This window comes from Symphalangus syndactylus, chromosome 13, assembly GCF_028878055.3.
Source record: "Symphalangus syndactylus isolate Jambi chromosome 13, NHGRI_mSymSyn1-v2.1_pri, whole genome shotgun sequence".
Classification (NCBI taxonomy): Eukaryota; Metazoa; Chordata; class Mammalia; order Primates; family Hylobatidae; genus Symphalangus; species Symphalangus syndactylus.
Genome location: NC_072435.2, coordinates 92672970 through 92694970, shown reverse-complemented (window position 1 = coordinate 92694970; position 22001 = coordinate 92672970). Strand labels below are relative to the sequence as shown.

Here is a 22001-nt window from a genome sequence, read left to right as displayed (position 1 = left end):
ATCTCCTGACCTCGTGATCCGCCCACCTTGGCCTCCCAAAGTGCTGGGATTACAGGCAAGAGCCACCGCGCCCGGCCAATTTTTTCTTTTTTTTTTAAAGCAAATGTGTTGAAATCTGCCTATTGACTATTTTTTAAAAAGCAAAAAAACAAACAAACAGGCAAACAAACAAAAAAGCAAATCGTAACTCTCATAAAGTCCACAGGGTTAATACGGCTGACAACGCTAGGCATGATCTGGCCTATGTCTCCCTCTCTCAATTAACTTCACCCTCTTTTCCCTCTCCATCTTTTGCTCAAAGGCTTAGGCTCGATTGAAAAAGAGCACCATGCTCTGTGTTTTCTTTGGACAACTTTTCAACATGTTCCCCCTGTCTGAGATGCCTCCCTACAGCCCCACCACACAGCCTACCCACCCACCCTCTGCCTAGTTACTTTCTAATTCTCTGGTCAAATCTCTCTTCCTCAAGGAAACCTTTTCTGACTTTGCAGACCACTAGAGACCCCTATCTTCATACCCTGTGCTTTACTTTCACAAGTCTTACCATCTTTTGTAATTTATAGCTTTGTTATTACCCTCACCAGAACAGAAGCGCAGGGAGGATTGAGACTATGTAATTTCCCCAACCAACTTAACCAAGAAACAGGGCTCACAAAGTTGCTGCTGAATGAGTGTTCTTCTTGAAAAACCAGTGGAGCTTACGTCCCTAAATGCTTACAGATGGCTGAAAAAAACAAAATAAAATAAAACAAACAGACAGAAAACAGGTAAAGGATGCAGAAGCCACAGGTTAGAGGCATGAGCCATAGCCTCAACAGGATGCAACCACTATGGAGGCCTCCAAAAACCTGCAGGACAAACACAATATGAGCAACGGGCCTAGAGCTAAGATAACACCTTAAAAACCTGAAAAAGCTTAAAAATCTTTAAAAAACCTTCAATGACTATAATACAATTTCACCACACTTGATGAGTAAAGATAAAATGAATGATTAGTGATGAGTCCATTGCCCCACCACCCCTTTTCATCTCAAATCTCTCCACCTGCACACCTACCCTTGCCACCTTTCCTCCAATCCCACAGGGTGAGGCATTCTCCTCTTGTTTAAGGCCAACCCTTCCTCTCTTTCTCCTAATCTGATTCTTTCCCTTTTCCTTCCATTTCTCCCCAAATTACTCTCCTTTTCTAATGTCTTCAACCTCTTCCTCTCTCTCAGTTCTCTTCCCAGCAGGCTTTGAACATGTTCAAGCCTCTGCCTTCAGAATATAAAATCTGTCCTTGACCCTGCCTCCCTCTCAAGTTGTGACCCTCTTTATTGAAAGAGCAATGGTACTCACTGCCTCCACCTCCTCACCTTGCCTTCTCCCCTCAGCAATCTGGCTCCTGACCCTGCTGTGTCATTGGAAAGGCTTCCATCAGGTTCACCAATGAGCTCCACATTTAAAACATTTTAAGGGATAGTTTTTACTGTCTTTCCAGGCTACTCTGCTATACCCGGCAGTGTTGATGACTCTGTGCTCCTTGAAATTCTCTCTTCCTTTGTTACCTGTGCCCACAATCTCTCTTGGTTCTCCTGTATCATTTGTCTCAGTCTCCCAGAGCACCTCATTTTTAGATTGGCCCTATTAAAAATGGTGCTTCTTAGGGTTCAAGGAGCTACTTTTACTCTTTTCAGTTACTACCACCTGTTAACTAGTTACCACCTGTTACCAGTTGTTAACAACTTCCAAACTGATATCTCTCCAGAAGTTTTGATCGCTACCTCTCCTCTTGAAAGACTCAAAGGCATTTCAATATTGACATGTCCCAAATTAAAATCACTGCCTGCCCACACCTCCTAATTCTCCTGTAATTTTCCTCATTTCAGGTCCTTGTGACCACACCCTATAGCATCACATCTGAGAGAGGAAGACATAAACATGGCCTCACACTTTTGAGAGAATTGAGAGAGGAGAAGGGGAGGAACATAAAGTTTCTATTTTAAGAATTCCATCCAGGACTTTCTACCTTTCCTAAATTAGTATTAACAATTGCTAATGTGAAAATTATCAAGCTGAGTGGCAAGGGTCAAAGGAAAACTACACTGTGTGCTGACTTCACGAGCCCTTGCACCTTGAGAGGGAATTTTGTCTCATTTATGTGCCCTCGGGTTTTTTACTTATTCAATAATAAACCTGAACAAGGTTTATTAAATAGGTATGAAATACAAAATACCTATTTAACACCAATGTCCACTCTAAGAGACCTGGGGGAGGAGAGTAATCGAGGGCACAAAGTAGAATATGAATATGGAAAAGCTAGTATCTGTTGAGTGTTCCTTGTATACCAGGTGCTGTGTAAGTAATGTTCATGGATGACCTCATTTTACCCTCACAGCTCTATGAAGGTGCAATAGCTTTCATTTTACATGTGAGGAAGCAAGTGCTCAGAGAAGTTAAGGGACAGGCCAAAGTTACTCATGCATGTGGAGGTACAGAATTTAAATCCAGCCCTGTCTTCCTTTTTTTTTGAGACAGAGTCTCGCTCTGTCACCCAGGCTGGAGTGCAGTGGCGCCATCTTGGCTCACTGCAGCTCCACCTCCCGGGTTCATGCCATTCTCCCGCCTCAGCCTCCCGAGTAGCTGGGACTACGGGTGCCCGCCACCATGCCTGGCTAATTTTTTGTATTTTTAGTAGAGACGGGGTTTCACCATGTTAGCCAGGATGGTCTTGATCTCCTGACCTCGTGATCCACCCACCTCGGCCTTCCAAAGTGCAGCCCTGTCTTCCTTAAATGCCCGGAAACAATCCTTGTTATTCTATGGTCCCCTAATTACAAACTGAAACCTCATGTCTCACTTTCTGCATGGTGCCTGTTGTCCTCCCCTTCACCTTGCTTCTCATATGGTTTCAAGGCACTCATCTCTTTGTCAGTTTGAAAGAGGTGCAGCCATTTCACCTTATTTGGTTTCAAAGATCAGCATGCAATCTGTAAATGGAATGTTCCTTTCAAAAGGTAAAGATTAGAAAGTTTCCTGACCTGCCCAGGTAGCAGAAGGGAAGGTTGCAGTGTTCTGAATCACATCAACAAACAGGGCTAATGCATGTTGTGTGCTAGTTTTTTTCCAGGCATCTGCAAGGTCATTCTGTAAATTGGGGTTAGCTAGTGAGAGAGCAAGACATAAATATGGTCCCACAATTTTGAGAAAATTGAGGAGAAAAAGAATACATGAAGTTTCCACTTTAAGAATTCCATCCAGGACCTTCTACCTTTTCTAAATTGGTATTAACAGTTGCTAATGTGAAAATTATCAAGCTGAGTGGCAAGGGTCAAAGCAAAGCTAAACTGTATGTTCACTTCAAGAGCCCTTGTGCCTCAAGAGAGGATTTTGTTTTGTTTATGTGCCCTTAGGTTTATTACTTGTTCAGTGCAATCCAAGTCCACACACCCACACTTTGTAATGACTTCCCTGTTTTCACTTTTCAACATGAATTAAAAACTTTCTTATATGAGATATGTCTTAGCATCACCCTAGTTTCCAAATAAGAATGTTTCAAGGAAAAATTTCCAAAAGATTCAGGCCATTCCTCCACTTTAAGTTCAATAATTCAATGATAAAAGTAAAATGAAGAAATAAAAAATCATAACAGTGCCCTACTTGTATTACTCGAGGGATTATTTGCCTACTTAGAAGGAGACATCAGTCACGGCAAATGTCTAAAATATGTCTTGTCTAAATCCATCCTGAAGGAAGAAAGGATTTCTCATTTTACTAATCAGAAATGGGTCAGATGGAGCCATGAATTAAGCTCACATCACGACACTACTATGTAGGACGCAAAGGTCTGCAAAGGCCAATGCCCTTCAGGTACTTATAGAAAAGAATGGGCTAGCATTTTCCTTAAAAGAGCAGTGCTCAAAGTGTGTGCTTCACAAAGAGATAATGAAAAAGCAAACGAGAGATATTAACCATGCCCCTGGGATCCACTTTGGTTATATTCTACGTAGGCAGAAATATTCTGATCTCCAAATTCCCCTTGGAATACTGCATTATAGAGTTTGATTCTACTCTCTTCTTAGTGTCTTCCTACGGGTATTTTATCACTCATTCATCCAGAAGCTTCCAGCAAGTATTTGTTGAATGACTGCTGTGTTCCAACTACTGTGCTAAGCACTTGAAATAAAATGTAAAAGAAGAGAGGCACGATTCTTATTCTCCAGAATCTTCACTCTAGAGGTAAGATATAAAATTTACAAGTAAGATCCAAGTGCTGAGAAAGACCCAGCCACACCCAGAGCCAGAAGAGGCACATCCTAAACAGAAAACTAAAGCCAGAGGCAGAAGGAGAAGTTAGTATTCCTGGAACCCACCAGTGAGGCAGGGAGAGGAGAAGGAAAAAATAAGGCCTTGGGATATAATTGAGCACCTATGGCTACACAAGCCACTCTCCAAGGAGCCATGGATTTTCTGTTCTTCTACACTTTCCACAGTATTTTTCAAACAGTATATCAAGGTATCTATTTACGAATTGTGACCAACATTGTGTAATGACAGAATTAGCTAGAATAGAAAATATTGACTGGGCGCAGTGGCTCACACCTGAAATCCCAGCACTCTGGGAGGCTGAGGTGGGTGTTCGACAGGTCAGGAGTTTGAAACCAGCCTGGCCAACATAGTGAAACCCCATCTCTGCTAAAAATACAAAAATTAGCTGTGTGTGGTGGTGCATGTCTGTAATCCCAGCTACGCTGCAGGCTGAAGCAGGAGAATCGCTTGAACCTGGGAGGTGGAGGTTGCAGTGAGCTGAGATTGCTCCACTGCACTCCAGCCTGGGTGACAGAGCAAGACTCTGTCAAAAAAAAAAAAAAAAAAAAAAAAGACATTGCATGGAATAAGGGTTATTATTTCTGAAATCTGCGATTTACTTATGTGTGCACACATGTGTTTATGAGTTCAGAGCTTCTCAATCTCAGCTGCATTATGCTCTGGGCATACATCTTTGTCGTGGGGGGCTGTCCTGTCATCATTGTTTGTTAGCAGCATTCCTGGCCTCCACCAGATGCCCACAACATCTCCCCGCAACTTCAGCTGGCACAACTACAAATGTCTCCAGACATTGCCAAATATCAAGCACTGTGCTAACTATGAAATGCTTCTGACAATAGATCATGGCCTCGAAATTTTGAAAGCCACCAGATTACGGGATGAGATTTTATATTCTCTCATGCTTCTCCTCTACCCCTATTTTCACTCTGAACCCCTTGAAGAAGTGGCATCCTCCACTTCCCACCCTCATTTTCCTGTCTCATCTGCCATCTCTTCCCCTTTTCACATTATTTTCTCTCTCATCCTTTCTCTCTTACCCCCACCCTCCTTACAAAATAAAGACCAAACTAGCTCCCTAAATAGCATTTTGGAAACCTGGGATAGTTCTCTTTGTAGACAGGGCCTGCAGGAGAAAGCAGCAGGGCCTGCCTCAGGCAGCACGCACCTCCCGGCACACTGCGCTCACTTAATGGCTATCACACAGGTGTGTGTTTCTGGGTTCAGGATTCTCTCTCTCTTTTTTTCCTCCTGGTCTTTTTTTTAGGTATTCTGCATGTATATTCAGCAAACTAGATGTTGTGGAAAGAAACATCATCCTCTGGCCAAACATTTGGAAGAGAAAAGAGTGGGTACAATAATCCAGGAGACATTAAAAAATACATGCTAGGCAAAAGAACTCAGAGGCATTAGGAGTAGTGGGGAGCCCAGGAATGACCCAACAGGTCTTTTTCTTCCCTAATTTATTTGCTTCCTCTAATCTGTGATGCCCCTCTGCTCCCTGCTGCGTGCATCTGCTGCCTGCCTTCCACTCACACCTCCCTCCCCGTGCAGAGGACGGTTCTCGGTTCTTGGTTACGGACTCTCGCTCTCCCCCAGGAGGCTATGACGTGCCCCCTGCAATGTGCATCCACCATGCCTTTCTCTCTCCTCTCCTGCTGTTCATGTGTCCACCGTCGCTTTCTCTTTCAATAAGTCCTCATCCTGACTTCTTTCCTAAAAGCTGGAGCTTTTTCATTTTTCTCTGTCTCCGTGCACACTCTCAGCTTCCCTCTGCTCTTTCTTGCCTGTCCACAGTCTGTGATCAGGTTTTCTCCTTCTTCCCCCTCTGGAATGAATGAAGTGTTTTCCTTATTTTCCTGTTTACTCCTCATAAACACACACAAACACTTGCATACAAATACTTCTCTACTCTAAATATTCTATGATCGTGCCAATAGAAAGTGGATGAAAACAAATAGTCTTCTTCTGAAGAGCTTTAAAAAAATGCAACTCTGTTCAAACTTGCTTGTTCTCTATTTGCTTGCTGGTTTATCACTCGCAGACTATGAATTTCTACAGAGAATGCAGGTCACACCTCTTCCGTTCTGAGTGTTCATTGTGGCCAATAAATATTTTTTTAAAAGGAAAAATCATAAGCAACGCAGGTAGCACAGAATCTAAGGATCCCCAGCTAAACCCCTGAACATGCTGAGCTTCCCTTCTCTTTGTCCCACCGCCTTGACAAAAGTACCATTAAGCAGACTTCATTGTGTTTCTCTCGCTCATTTGCCTGTCAGAGGATGGGAAGCCTTTCAAATGGGTCATATTAGTAGCTGTTGTGGTTCTACCTTTCTCCACCTGGGCCCACCAGATAATGATAATGAAGCCACGGTGTATTTGCATAGACATTTCAGAACATTTGCACCCGTTACTCCCTTAGCAGCTTATAATAAACCCAGGAGGAAGGAAAAGAAAGCAAAAGAAAAGCACACATTCACACACACAACTTTAAATGATTAACTACTGCAAGCTGGGGCCCCTTAGGGGCTTCTAAATACGGGATCTCATTTAATGCTCACAAAGTTGCTAAGCTGATCCACGCTCAGAAGGACGAGGAATTTGGGGCTTATCCAACTGGCGCATGGTGGAGTCAGGTTTATTCACTCACCCACTTGACAGGGCTCAAGGCAGGCTACACTAAGACATGGCACCGCTCAAGCCTGTAATCCCAGCACTTTGGGAGGCCGAGGCGGGCGGATCACGAGGTCAGGAGATCGAGACCATCCTGGCTAACACGGTGAAGCCCCGTCTCTACTAAAAATACAAAAAATTAGCCGGGCGAGGTGGCGGGTGCCTGTAGTCCCAGCTACGCGGGAGGCTGAGGCAGGAGAATGGAGTGAATCCCGGGGGGTGGAGCCTGCAGTGAGCCGAGATCGCGCCACCGCACTCCAGCCTGAGTGAAAGAGTGAGACTCCGTCTCAAAAAAAAAAAAAAAAAAAAAAAAGACATGGCACCTTGGCATACTGAGTATTTTAAGATGAAGGAATTTGAGAGAACTGCAGAAGCAGGAAGGTCTCTCTGGCTTACTCTCTCCTTTCTCCTCTGAAACAGGTTGTAAAATCTCAAAAGAATTTCTGGTCTTCTACCCAAAGCAGGTCATAAAACCTCATGGGAGAAATGCCCTCCCTATACCCAGAAGAAAGGAATGTCTGCCTCTCTGAAGACACAGGGAACAGAGAGAAGCAGCAGAACCAACAGGCCTTGCTAAGTTCTCCCCATTTTATTACCATTAAATCATACTTATTTTTTCTTCAGTGATATTTCTCCATTACAGTTTACCTCTTCATCAAAACTAAGCATAAAAATACATAAGTTTACCTGTTTCTTTGAGTCATTTCCTTATGAAGGCCCTCATGTCATATAAAGCTTATTAAATATGTGTATGTCTTTCTCCTGTTCCTCTGTCTTTCTCAGTTTTATTTCCAGATCCAGCCATGGACCCCAAAATAGTTGAGGAAAATCCTTCCTCCCCTACAGTTTCTGGCAACCATGAAGAGACACCTAAGACTACACTCATTTCAGAGCATGCAGGTAAACCCTAAAATAACTGACAAAAAGCCGACGAAAGGTAAGAATTCTTTCCAAGGTCAGATCTCCTGGATCTCTGTCTGCAGTGTTTGGTGAAGAGAGGAAGGTAAAGATTTCTCTTTGTCCCTTCCTTTCCAAATTTAGATTAGCAAGAGAAAGATATTTGGGTTGTGATTCTGAAGGCTTCTGTGTCATGTAAAACCTAAGTAAATGTATGTGCTTTTCTCTTCTTAATACGTTTTTTGTTATAGGAGCCTTAGCCATGAACCTAGTGATGAGTGAGGAAAATATACTTCTTTTCCCCATCTACACATTCAGGAGCTATTTATTTTTGAGGCTTGCCTGTCAGCCTGGCACTGTTCTAGGTCCTGAATTTCATGCGGCCTTTGTGGTAAGAGTGCAGAAATTATACCATTTAGAGCAAAAGATTGCTCACAGATACACACAGCTCACATTACCAGCAATGAACAGAGGGAAAAAAAAAAAGCTAGGATCACCCTCATTAGTTTCCAGAGAACTTAGCCATACATGCCATGAAGAAAATAACGAAATCTGTACCATGGTTATCAAGGATTCTGTCAGAAATCCCTGTTTTGAATTTTCTGCCTCCGGTGCCAGGGAAAGCCTCCTTTATGAAAGAACAAGTTTCTAAGTCCCTGTTTAATAAGTCTCAGAGAAGAAAAGCCTGCCAGTAATGACTCAAACTCAGAGTATAAACGCAAAACCGATTGCCTGACCTGCTCTGCTGGGCCACACGGCCCTGCCACCCCTACGCACCTGGAAAGCCATCCTGGGTTGCATTTCCCTCCCACCCAAGGGCTACATGTTGTCTGTAATAACCTTTCCTGTTAGGACACACACAGCTGTCTCGGTGCCTTCCACTTTCCAGTGTTTATGCCTTTCTCTTCCGGCCTAGGGAAAGCAAACGACTGAGATAGTTGCCTTATTATTATGAGGAAGGAAATGTTCCTCAAGCTGGGAAGAGAGGTGAGCAGAATGTTCCACGTTAACTACTTTGGAAGCCCAGAGAAGCTGTGCTCCTGCGCGTCCTCCCACTGGGTCCCCACAAGCAGAAGAACTGCCAAAGGGAGTCAACACCATTTGGATCCTATAAAGAAGCTACTTACAACTGTGAATGTGGAGGAAGATAATGAAGGGAGGCCAGGAAGCACTCAGCAAAGTGATAATAGGGAAATTATGACATCTGTGGCCCCGTTTGGTCTCTAGTCAATAAAGCACGCAGCCCAAATAACTCTCCCATTTCCCCAGAACTGTTGGAAACAGGGCTGATCCCACTAATGGAAAAGGCTTGGAAAAAAGATCTAGAAAAATCCATGTTCCAGCTCACACTAAAGTCAGCCTGCCATCGTCTCCCTCACCCTAAACAACGTAAGCTGCGACAGAATCGCAGGCCACCATTTCACAGCCCTCACGCCGTGCATATTCACCTGCTTCTGTGGCCCTTTTTCAGTTATATCTGTATGCAGTGCAGGATATATTTTTTTTCCTCTAAGATCTAACTTAAAAGGAGAGGGCTGCTCTCTTTAAAATCACATTACAAACATTCACCTGAGCTTTTCTAGTATCTAATGTTTATACCTCTCCTTTCTGACCTAGCCCAAGAACATGGCACTTTTCCTCTACTGGGAGAGGAGAGGAGCCTTTTAGCTGAGGATGAGTGAGTTAAACACAGATGATGACAGTAATATCGTCTTTGGAAAGCACTAGGGGAAAGCCTTACACACTGCAGGCAACGCTTTTTTTTTTTTTTTTTTTAGGTTCACAAAACTGAAAGGAAAGCCTTAAAAAAGAGAAAAGAGGCTGGGCACGGTGACTGCACCTGTAATCCCAGCACTTTGGGAGGCCGAGGTGAGTGGATCAACTGAGGTCAGGAGTTCGAGAGCAGCCTGGCCAACATGGTGAAACCCTGTCTCTACTAAAAATAAGCTGGGTGTGGTGGCGAGTGCCTATAATCCCAGCTACTCAGGAGGCTGAGGCAAGAGAATTGCTTGAACCCAGGAGGCGGAGGTTGCAGTGAGCCGAGATTGTGCCACTGCACTCCAGCCTGGGTGACAGAGCGAGACTCTGTCACAAAAAAAAAAAAAAGAGAGAGAGAAAAGAGCAGAACTCAAATACAAAAACTTGGGTTTGGGGAAGTAAATAAACCAATCTTTTAGCATGAACATGTGAAACCAACTCTTGGTTAATAAAGATCAAAATATGAGTAACAGAGAGTGAGTTGTCTTCCACCATCATGGTGTCTCTGGAAATGCATCCTGGGAACAGGTCTGCCACATTAATGAGAATCAGGACTGCTGTCATATAATTTCTAATTTGAGCCATGTCTCAATATGTAAGTAACCAGCTAACACAACCTTAATATTTCTTCAGCTACAATCTGAATTTTATTTTAGTCAGTCACCAAAGAAGAGAGAATATTGTCATACCATGTTGAGGTAATGTGCCTTTAAAAAGAAATTCAAATATTTAATGGTTTGTCCTACAAATCAACAGGAGGCACTACTTGAAGAGTGGCATGAGCTTTGGAACACAAGTACACTCACTCTCAAATTCAATATAAAATGTAATTTTCCACAGAAACACTGCCCAGAAAGCCAATAAGGGGACATCTAAAAGTGAGACTTTACTTTATTCTGTACATTCACACACACACACACACACACAAACACACACATCACCTTTACTTAGAAACTATTCTGTCAGAGATGCTGGGATATTTTTTACAAAGCCAAACAAAGACTATATGGAGAAAGGGTTTTTTATTTTTAGCAGAACATAGAAAAATGATGTAATGTTAAACTAGGAAAAGGGACACAAGTCTATGCAACTCATACACACCCAATAAGGGCTTGATAGCCAAGAGAACAGGAGAGAAAGCATAAGGAAGAAAAGATACAGGAAGATACAGTACGAAATGTCTAAATCGTCTGAATTGTCTGAATGACAACAGCCATTTTATCTAAAGTGGTTACCAAGAACAATTTCATAACTGATGCACATTTTACTGGTGCCCTATCCCCATGCAGAAAGATTCCCGGGTTTGTTAAGAGGAGCATTCCAATGATGATAACCCTATTCATCCATGTACTTTTCATCTCAGTTGTAAATTATACGGTGATGATATCTATGGCTCCTAAATGCTCAGCCTCAGAGGTGGATGGGAAGATGAAACGCAGAGAGCTGGATTTGGAGGACAAGTCCTGCATTAGAGTGGGAATTAGGGATTCAATAACTGGAGATGGTCTCAGATTAGGAAACAAAGAGGGAAAGCCCAGTACAATGGAAGTAGAAGAATAAAAGGGTGATTAGGAAATAGCTAGAAACTGATCATTTCCCAAGAGAAAGAAAGAATGGCAAACTGTTAGTCTAACTAGAGTCTAACCACATCTATAGACAGTTTGGGGAGAATATGCAAGGGTAGACCACGGATACAAATGGGTAGCCTGAAAGATGGGTTCAGTTTGCTGACATGTTTTGTTTGGCTTGAACAATTTATTTAGCTTAAAATTCTTCTGATTGGCAATTTGGGCTGGGCTTAGCTGGGTGGTTTTTCCAGCCTTGGCTGGGCTTCTTTCCATGTCAGCTGCAGGTTGGGTAGGTGGCTTTGATGATCTTGGCTGGGCACCGTCCCATCTCTAGACTAAAACTGAGCTCATTGAACTCTGGCCTGTATGGTCTTTCATCCTCCAGTAGGGCCGGCCTGGGCTTATTGAGATGGCAGTTGGTCAGGGTGCCAAGAGAGTAAGAGGAAGCATACATGAACTTCACACAGTGAATCTTGTCACTTCCACGTCATTATATTTTCAAAGTAATTCACAAGGCCAGTCTGGGTTTAAAAGATAGAGAAGCAGATTTCACCCCTTGATGAGAGGAGCTATGGAGTCCCATTGCAAAAGGGAGTGGATATTGGGAGGTATGAGCAATTGCAGCCATTTTTGTAAGCTAACTCCCACATCTAGTAACTAAGCCTGAATTTCTGAGTGGCAATAATCATCTACGTCCAAGTTACAGCCACTTCGCCTAAATGACTAGGCCCACTGAGATTCCTGGCACTCCTTATTATCTCCCTCTTGTTATAACCAGCCAAATGGACATATTTATACTTCCTGCTTGTCCCCCATTATGTTCTCATTTTTAAGGCAATAGATGGGGAAGGAAGTGAGCAAATAAATCCTTCCCAGAATGTTAAGGGATGTATCCTTTTGATGTGCTTCTCCTTCTTTACATTCATAACAGAAAATCTCTCATAATCATTTCTTTTGAGCCCACTTGCACTAATACTGTTTATAAATGCTGACATCTAATAACAATAAACACCATTTCTGGGGGACAAAATCACCCACAAAGATTCCTTTTAAGGGCATCATGGCCTAGGTATGGCACATAAGGAACTCAAAGCCAAAAAGGTGTAGCTGATTGGCCCTTCAGTAGCACAGATCTGTCCACTGATAAGGAGCAGAAGGGATAAGTACATTTCAAAACACTGCTCAAAATCTCTGGACTAGAAAAAGAAATTATTCAATCATCAATTTCCTAACCATCCTCCCCTTCTTCTATGACTAGCTGTTTCACCAGTGATTCCAGGCCAGGGAAATTACCCCTCCTATATCCATGGTCTGGCCATGCAATTTCTTCCTTAATACAAGTCCTTTCTCTTCTGCTTCTCTCACCTCCAAGTATAGAAATCTTATTCACCTTTCAGATTCAGCCCTAAGGCCATTTGGGCCTTCCTTGATTTCTCCCTCTCCATACCTTGTGCCTCACACCTTCAGAAGACATTGTACTAGTCTGCCTAATTTCATAGTTTTTATGGACCTACCCCCACCCTCTTTACCATGCAGTAAATTGCAATTGGAATTGTGCCCTTCTAATGTCTAGTATGATGTTTACACTGTAGATATTGAAAGACTTGTCACAGGAATAAGTGAATACATGATTTTAATCTTGGTTGAACAGCAAGGAATATTTCCAACCCTACATTAATTTACACAGTGCTTTTTTTTCTGCTTCAAAACCCCTTGCACATGTAATCTCATTTTATTACCCCCAGCAACCATGAAACTTCACTAAAAGAAATAGGACTCCACTTTTGGATTAAAGAATGGAAACCCAAAGTAGCTAAATGATTTGTCTGCCAACGAGATAATGACTGACTGGGCTAGGATAAGATTACAGATCTCCTGGCTTTTAGTTCAATGTTGTTCTTTTCCCATAAACTCAGTGACAGCACTCTAATTTTAAAATTAAATATAAACCAAATGGCATTATGGAGGCAGCTTCCATGATGTCAAAGATTATTTGGATCCCATGATGCCTCAAATATGGAAAATTCCTTGGGTTGGATTCTGTAGGTGTCCGCAGCAACTAACGATGAACATGCTCAAAGGTCCTCCCTCCTAGTGATTCCCATCAATAGTTAATTTTTAATGAAGTAGAAATGGAAAGTAAAAATAGAATACAAAACAGCTCTGCAAACAAGTCTTTGCAGATAGCCCTTTACTATACTTTCATTTGAATGGTGTCTCAATACAACCCTGAGGGGTAGCTTCTTGTCACTCCCATTTTACAGATGAAAAAGTTGTAGGGGAAAAGAAATATCTTCTTTTCCATCTCTAGGTTCCTGGCTGAGCTCCTGTGGCAAAAACAAAAACCACAAAACAACAACAACAGCAGATTAACAAGGGAAGAGCATCCAAATTTATTTAATGAGCTTGACATGACATGGGAGCCTTCAAAAATGAAGACCCAAAAATAACAGGAAAACCTGCGTATTTTTATGCAGGTTAATGAGATGTAGAGATGAAGAAATGGACAGTTGTGGAGAAATATGGTTGAACAAAAGGGGTATGAGAATGGTGATAAACTGGGAGAACTCAACACGTCCTGTTTGTTCAGATTCTTCTCTGTGTCCTTGTGTTTTCACAGATAAAGATGGTTTTTGGGGGGATTTTGGTGTTTTCTTCCAGGCATATGGAGGATACTCTTCGAAAAAGAGTCTTATGACCTGCTTCAGGAAGAAGGGCAGGAGAAGTTCAGGGAGTGACCTTCTGACTTCTGCTGTTTTCTCAAGTGCCAATGTGCCATATTTTGAGGTGGCATGTCCTGAATCCCATCAAAGGCCCAAGAGGTTAAATAACTTGGCTCAAAGCCACATATTTAGAGATAGTAGAATAAGGACTTGAGCCCAAATGTCCCTGCAAATCCTGTGCCACCTACCCACTGTTAGTGAAACACTTTTTAATATTCTACTCCATGAAAATTTCAAAGCAATTCAAGGAGCTCACTGTTTCTGCTCTTTCTCCCCTCCCTATCTTTCTGCAGTCACCGGTGGCTTGATGCCAAAGACTTAAATGGGCAAACAATGTAATAATATTTACCTGCAGACAGTTAGTTGAGTGAAGCAATTAAGAATACTGTCTTGGAAGGCAGGCATGTGAATCTAAACTGTGACCTGGCCTTCCCTGGCTGTGTGACTGGGGTCAAGTTAGTTACTCTACTCTTCTTTATCTGTATGGTGGGCCTGAGAAGTATAAGTGCTTCCTGGGGTTGTTGTGGGGATTAAATGAGATAATTTTCATAAAGGGCTTGGCATAGTGCTTGGCATATAGTAATGACGGGGTGCAGGGAACACTATTTCAAAGTATTACACCTTGGCATTATGGCATTTAAGCCTAAGGAAACTGAGAAAAACCACAAAAGCAGAAGGGTCATTCTCTGACTTGCTCACCTTTCTCTCTTGAAAGACAGCCATAGAGAAATTCTCTATTCCCTGAAGTTAGGTTTTTAGACCCTTATGTGGCCGATGTCCTGCCAAACAGCTAGAGGAAAGAAATGAAGGTGCAAAGATGCCAAGAAGTATCTGCGCAAACAGACCTTGCAGAATTCTCCCCAGTTTATTACCATTAGATCACGTCCTTTTGTTCTCCAGTCACTCCCCTACATGACTTTTCATTAAAACACACAGTTTTCCCTGGGTCTTTGGTTCTTCATTTCTGGAGTTTCCCATGTCATGTAAAAATTTGGTTAGGTAAATTTGTTGTGCTTTCATCTTGTTAATCTGTCTTTTGCTCTAAGGGTGGCGGCCATGAGCCACCCTCTTTCCTATAGTAAGTTCTCAATAGCATTGATAATGATAATGATGATATTGTTGATGCATTAATAAGAAACTACTAACCTATGATATTTAATACTGATGGGTCCGTAAGACAAGCATTTTGTGAAAAATAGCTCCAATCAGTTATCTCATTTGTCTGAAAAGCAGTGATCATAGAATGAATGTGTAAACCATGAAATGATTGTTTTAGGAGACTGGGGGATTATGATATGTATGTTAGATATGAGTTCTAAATTTCTCTTCAAAGCATCAGTATGTCAGTATGTTCAATTCTTTGCCTTCTACTTTTAAACTTAACTTCCTCGTAAAGCAACCTTTTTCGATTACCTACTCCACCCTGGTTCATTCCAATTACCTGCTCCACCCTGATTCATTCCGATTACCTGCTCATTCTCCACCCTGATTCATTCCGATTTCCTACTCTGCCATAGCCATTTTTCCCCTCAAACCACTCACCCCGACACTCTCTTTAAATTAGCCAATCAGAGTTAGTTTAGCCTGTGTGGTCTAACCCTAGCCAATAGGGGAATGACACAGCAGCAGGGGCCACATGCGTCAGGGATAAGAACGCCTTCCCCTCCCTTGTCCAAGTGTGCACTCACCATTGCTCCATCTGTAAGGGCACACCCTTCTATAGAAGTACATTGCCTTGCTGAGAATTAAAAAGAAAAACTTATATTCGAGTCCTATTTCTTTTGTGGCACCGAAACTTTACTTATAACATGTAAATGTTTGTCACTGATTCATTTATTCACCAGAGATAGATGATAGATAGATAGATAGATAGATAGATAGATAGATAGATAGATAGATAGATAGACAGACAGATAGATAGATAGATAGATAGATTGCTGTATTAGGAATTGGTAGTGTGAACAAAGTAAGACATAGTTTTTCAAAAAGCACACAATTTCAAACAAAATATTTGACACAGGGAAATAATTAGCATTTATTAAATAGCATTACATGTTAAGAACTTCACATACACTTTACACATATTAAATCATGTAATACATAGTAATCCTCTGAGTTAGATCCATTTTACAGAGGATGAAACAGACAAATTAAGCAACTTGCTTAAGATCATACAAGTAATAAGAGGCAAAACTGAGACCCAAACTCAGGGAGTCTGACTGCAAAGCCAGAACCCTCTAGTATTCTATCTCTCTACGGGGACTCAATAAACATATCTTGAAATAAATGAAGATTTGCAATAAGAGAAATAAAGCCTTGATCAGAGTGTTCTCAAGGTGTGAAGATGTTGTAAAGTCAGTAGGGATGGTCTCTACTGGGTAGGGGTAGGTGAACACCCTGACACAAAGGAGAGAAGGCTCACAGAGAGGCCTTAGGAATATTCCAGATAATTAAGGTGGGAAAGGGCATTTCAGGGGGAAGTTACATCTGCAAAGCTTCAAAGTTGCCACAGAAAAATACATCCAGAATCCCAACTTGGGAGGCTCGCAACATTTCTCTTTACATAAAATTGGATCAAGGATCCTCTTATCACAATCAAGTCAGAGAGGGCCATCAAAGGTGGGGTGAGGAATAAAAACGAAATCTTAGGCATCCCAATCAGCTAATCAGTTCTCATAGCCAAGGGGACTCTGGAGAAATCTTAAAAACTGAGTTCCCAGCCATGAAGAGATGGGAGATTAGATATACCTTATTTGTTGTACCCACTTACTTCCTAACTGACATTGAACTTTCTTTCCTAAGAGTTAAACAGCAACCAGCCCAGCCAGCCTCCCCTCCCTTTTTGTGGTTTCAAAACAACTGACCAGCATTCCTTTTTGCTAAGAGACCATCCGCCATGGACTCATTCTGGACTCATTACCAGGCAGGACATAGGATGCCTCTATGTCCTCTGCTTCACTTTATATCTATTCTAATTTTAATGCATTTAAATGTTAAGTTTATACCACAAAGTGAATGTGGGACATATATAACATACATGTTTTCTTACTATACATGTAAGTGTGCATCTTTTGTGAATATTAATAGCTCCTCCTATAACCTGTTGGATGTGTTTCCTTTGTCAATCCATTCAGCATAAATTCCTGTCTCACTCTTCCCTCCCTTGAAATGCCTCCTTCTGGTTTCTGCCTGAGGCTACACTTCCCAGTCTGCAGGATGGTCATCTTGCAATCTCCAACCCTTTATAAGAAATAAGCCTTATAAACCACATCATAAAACATAAACCACAAACCACATTTATGAACCTCGTGATTCTTCAGTTGACAGGGGCAGGAGGTCCCTCCATCTGTCCCACTTACCACAGCTATGAGGACCTCAGGGGGCCCACTTTCTTACACAGTGCTCTGTATTAATAGGCTCTGGATAAAGAATAATGCCTCCTCTTCCAGCTGGACAAGGACTAGAAACAAAGTGGGAACAGAACCTCTGATGTTAAATTGTACAGCAAAGGTAGACACTTATGGAGATAAGGGTTAGGAAGGAGTGATGGGGGAAAAGGTTGAAACACTAGTAGCCAGGATTCTTTTTATTCAAAATGTTACTAGAACCTGTTCTTCCCCCAAGAATTCTCCTGGCCCCAGGGTAAGGCATTTTTCTTTACTTTCCGCATTCTATTCCACTTACTTCTAATGATTTTTTTTTTTTAATCTTTTACATTGGAGGACTGGGAAAGTGAAAAGAAAAACTCTGCATCCACTAAATCACACTCTACCCCCGCCTAAGCCATTTGCACCAGCCCCAGGTGAAGCCTTCACTTTTAAATGCAGAAAAGGAAAAGGAAGCCACTCAGAGATGCTGATCTTAGGTCTCTGAGCTCTCAAAGGACTGCCAGAAGATACATCTACATTTCAAAGGAAAACCAAACTCAGACTCCCTGAGTCTTTGTAGGAAGACCTGAGTTAAGAACTCTAGGATAGAGTCTGGATTATTGGGAGAAAAAGGATTCAGTTGGCAGAAAAGAATGGGAGATTGACACCTGGTAAGGAAACCTCGCGAAATATTGAAAATCGCTCACCGGCCTCTGAGATGTTTGTAGACCCCTAGTGGTTAAGGAGACCCAAAATGAAAACCAACTTTCTAGTAGGTTTTCATCAACTCAGCAGATGCCAGTCCTGGCAGATAATGGCACCAATCAAAAGTCCAGCCACCTCCTCCCACTAATGCTTTGGGTCTCTGTAGGCTCCTTGGACCTTAGTGAGTACACCCAGAACAAACACACAACCAGTTGTAGCTACATGAGTAGCCTAAGAAAGCCCTAGGATCTCTCTTATTGTCAGAGACTAGGTTTCTGCATCCTGGCAGACAGACAACTTCAAATAAAAAATACGTTTAGTTACAGAAAAAAAAAATGTAAGTTTCTTGCACACTGGACATTTTGATCCAAGATTCGTACCTCGTATTCGTCCTCTGTATTCAAACAGCTGGAGTCTGTTTGACTCTAGGATTCATTCTTCTTCAACCCTAATATCCCGTCTGTCACCAAGTATCCTCACTTTCGAAATGTTAGTTTGGGGGGCACCTTAGCCTCTCTATTCTCTGCCATGTTATCATGCCTCTAAACTATTATAACCCACGTCACCCGGGATATTTATTTAAAATGCATGTTCCTGAGCCCATAGGAATCAGCCTCATCAAGTCCTAGTGCATGCAGTGTTCTTCCCTAATAACTTTCTGCAGCCCTGATCTCTCTGTTCTCTGAACTCTGCCTTCAGAGTGGGCCCTTCTTAGCCCAGTCTATAAACATTCGCCCATTACCACTTAGGTGTGTAGGGAAGAAAAGACTTATTTTCTCACCATTAAATTAAGTTTGTCCTAAAGCTGCTTCCACACATATTTTAAGTTCAGACTGAAGGTTTATCTGTACATAGTGAACTGTGACCTACCATGATACATAAACAGCCTGTAAACTATTCTTGTAACACTGAGTCTCAGCCAATCACAGCAACCAAACTTCAGTCAACCACTGGCAACCACCTATTCAAGCCAGGTTCAAATAAGACAGACACCTAGCTGTAACCCATCCAGTTGTTTCTGCACCTCACTTCTGTGTTCTGTACATCACTTTCCTTTTTCTGTCCATAAATGTGATCTGACCATGTGGCAGCCCTGGAGTCACTCTGAACCTATTCCGGTCTGGGGCTGCCCAATTCTCAAATTTTTCTTTGCTCACTTAAAACTCCGTTAAATCTAATTCCTAAAGTTTTTATTTTAACATCACCCAACGTTATGTTCATGGCTGAGATACCAATAACAAAAGAGAGATTAACAGCAGAAAAAGCATACAAATGTATTTAATGTAAGTTTACATAATATGGGAGCATTCAGAAATAAAGACCCCCCAAAACAGGGAAACCTGTATATTTCTATGCTAGGTTTGATGAAGAGTGAACAGTCTTAGGGAAGTATGATTGGACAAAGCAGATATGACATGGCAATAAACTGGGGGAGACTTAGCAAGGACTTTTTATTCCAATTCTTTCTTTTCTCTTTTTTTTTTTTTTTTTTGAGACAGAGTCTCATTCTGTCATCCAGGCTGGAGTGCAGTGGTGCAATCTCGCCTCACTGTAGCCTCCGCCTCCCATGTTCAAGCGATTCTCCTGCCTCACACCCAGCTAATCTTTGTACTTTTGTAGAGACAGGGTTTCACCATGTTGGGTAGGCTCATCTCGAACTCCTGAACTCAAGTGATCTGCCTGCTTTGGCCTCCCAAAGTGTTGGGATTACAGGCGTGAGCAACCGCACCCAGCCTTTTTATTCAGATTCTGTAAAGCATATCTGTGTCTTTGAGGATAAGGATATTCTTTTCCTCTGTAGTAGAAAGAGTACCTCTTGAATAAGGGTCTTATGACCTTCTTCAGAGGGGAAAGAGCAGGGGAACAGGAGAGTGACCTTCCTACTTCTACCATTTTCTCAAATGCCAGTTGCCATATTTTGGGGTAGGATGATCTGAACCCCATCAGGTTATCATTGTGTTTTCCTAGCTAAAGCTTTACTTCTTCATGGGCAAGAACCATGTGTAAACATCTTTAACTTAGGAAATAGCAAAATAAATAAACATATTCTGTGCCAGCCACTGAGCTAAGAGGTTTCCCAGATATGTTCTCATTCACTTTGGACAAAAATTCTTGAAGGTAGTACGTCAAAGCATAATTTTCAAAATGTTCAAAACATTCTTCTTCTTTACAAATATATGGTGAGCGTGTATTGAATTTTATATAACTCATTATTTAGAAAACTAGCAGGATGACAAACTTAGTTCAAAAGAATTAGGAAAAACAAGAACGATAGAGCACCAGGTAGGGGAGAGGGAAAAAAAGAATGCTGAGCAATTATTGCTAAATTAGTAACAAAATTAGTTAATGTCCTACAAGGCAATAAACCCATAATTTGGGAGAAATCAAAAGACAATAATTAAAACAAATTTACCTTGAAGATCTGAATTGGCTTTTATTTACAATTCTAGAGTCAGGCAACATCTCATTCTATAAAGTAAAATAAGCATTCCAGTGATCCCAGCAGAGAAGGCTAGTTTTATAGACAGAAAAGGGCTGAGGAAAGCAGAAATAGGAAAAAACAATCAGATAGGTCATTTTAAAGTTATTTTTCCTGTAAAGGTTAAAGTAGAGGAGATTTCCTTATCGTGTTGGTAAAAACTGGCTTCTTGGGAGATCTGGCTATTATCTGTCTTGAGCGCGCGCACTCTCTCTTTTTTCTCTCTGTCTCTCGCTCCTGATTTCTGGGAAGGTCAGATAAGGGTCTTAGTTTCGGCATGTCAGCAGGGAACTCCAGCATGAGTGACACCATTTTGGTTTGATTTGTTGGGCCTAGTACAGAGCTCAGCCCAAACCAATGAATGGCCTTTTATAAATTTTATTTAACAGGAGCTATTTTCTCCACTGGACAGAAATATGTATTATCACATCTCAGCAGTTTTACAGAATTGTAAAATATATGGAACCTATTCAATTATGTAAATTTACATTTCCCTAAATAGTCAGATGACTTTGAAGTGGGCTTTGTCGAAAATGTTATTAGCACAGCATTAAAAGATAACTTTATCTTCTTTCTGCCTTATTTCCTGTTTTGGAAGTTTTCTGTAACAGTAGGTATTATTTATTCCATTTTACAGGTGTGGAAGCTGAGGTTCAGAGTAGTTAAGTTACTTGCCTGTGACTGCAAATAAGTAAAAGAGCCATGTATCAATGCTAAGGTTTGCTTGATTCCAAAGCTCATCTTTGTCCTATCATACTATACAGTTAGGTACCTTAAAGGTATTCAATAAATATTTCTAAATTTATTAGCATAGCAGTAACATCACATGGCTTAGTTTATAAAATATTAGCCAAGGAACATATAATAGTTAATACTTGTCCCTAAAGTTCTTAACTCACTGGCAAAGCTTACACATCAAGAAAAAAGGAAATACCATTATTTGAATGACAGTCCTTTAATTCCCGGTCAGATCCTGCATTTTAGAGAAGCAATCAAGATTGTCTTAGATGCTACCATATAGCATCTTAACTTTGTAATACTTAGATATTCATTGAACAAATATTGATCACCTACTGGATATCAAGAACCTTTGTTCCCCCTATATCACCATTCATGGTAAGATACTTAAAGGTAGATAAAATAGCTTTTTATTTTATTTTAAGAATTATAAGGTATTAATTTCAGATGATCAGAGACAAACTAGTGATAGGTAATAATGTCACATGTTAAAGACTGAGAATTATCCTGGTAGCCAGAATATCATGCAGACTTCCTAATTCTAAAAAATTCTCTATCCTATTGAGGAGTGACATCAAAGGTGACATTTGGTAATTTGACAATGGAGGAAAAACAATATAATTTTTCTCAAGACAGATCAGGCATCACTGCAATGAATTTTTCTTTGCATAGGGCCAAATAATGTTTCAGTAAGCCATGCCGTTTTTCTTTCTATATAACTTCAGTAAGTCCATTCCTTCTTGCAAGGCAGGACAATATCAAATTCCCATACTTATTTGTATGGTTG

The 22001-nt window shown here is 41.3% G+C and overlaps 1 long non-coding RNA gene across 1 annotated transcript; it reads left to right on the top strand.

Moving 5' to 3' along the window:
- Positions 1 to 4067: 4067 nt before the first annotated feature.
- LOC134732156 (uncharacterized) lies at positions 4068 to 20913 on the top strand. The gene is made up of 3 exons (XR_010115039.1): positions 4068 to 4218; positions 7762 to 7878; positions 20866 to 20913. It is a non-coding gene; the product is annotated as an uncharacterized lncRNA (long non-coding RNA).
- The last annotated feature ends 1088 nt before the right edge of the window (positions 20914 to 22001 follow it).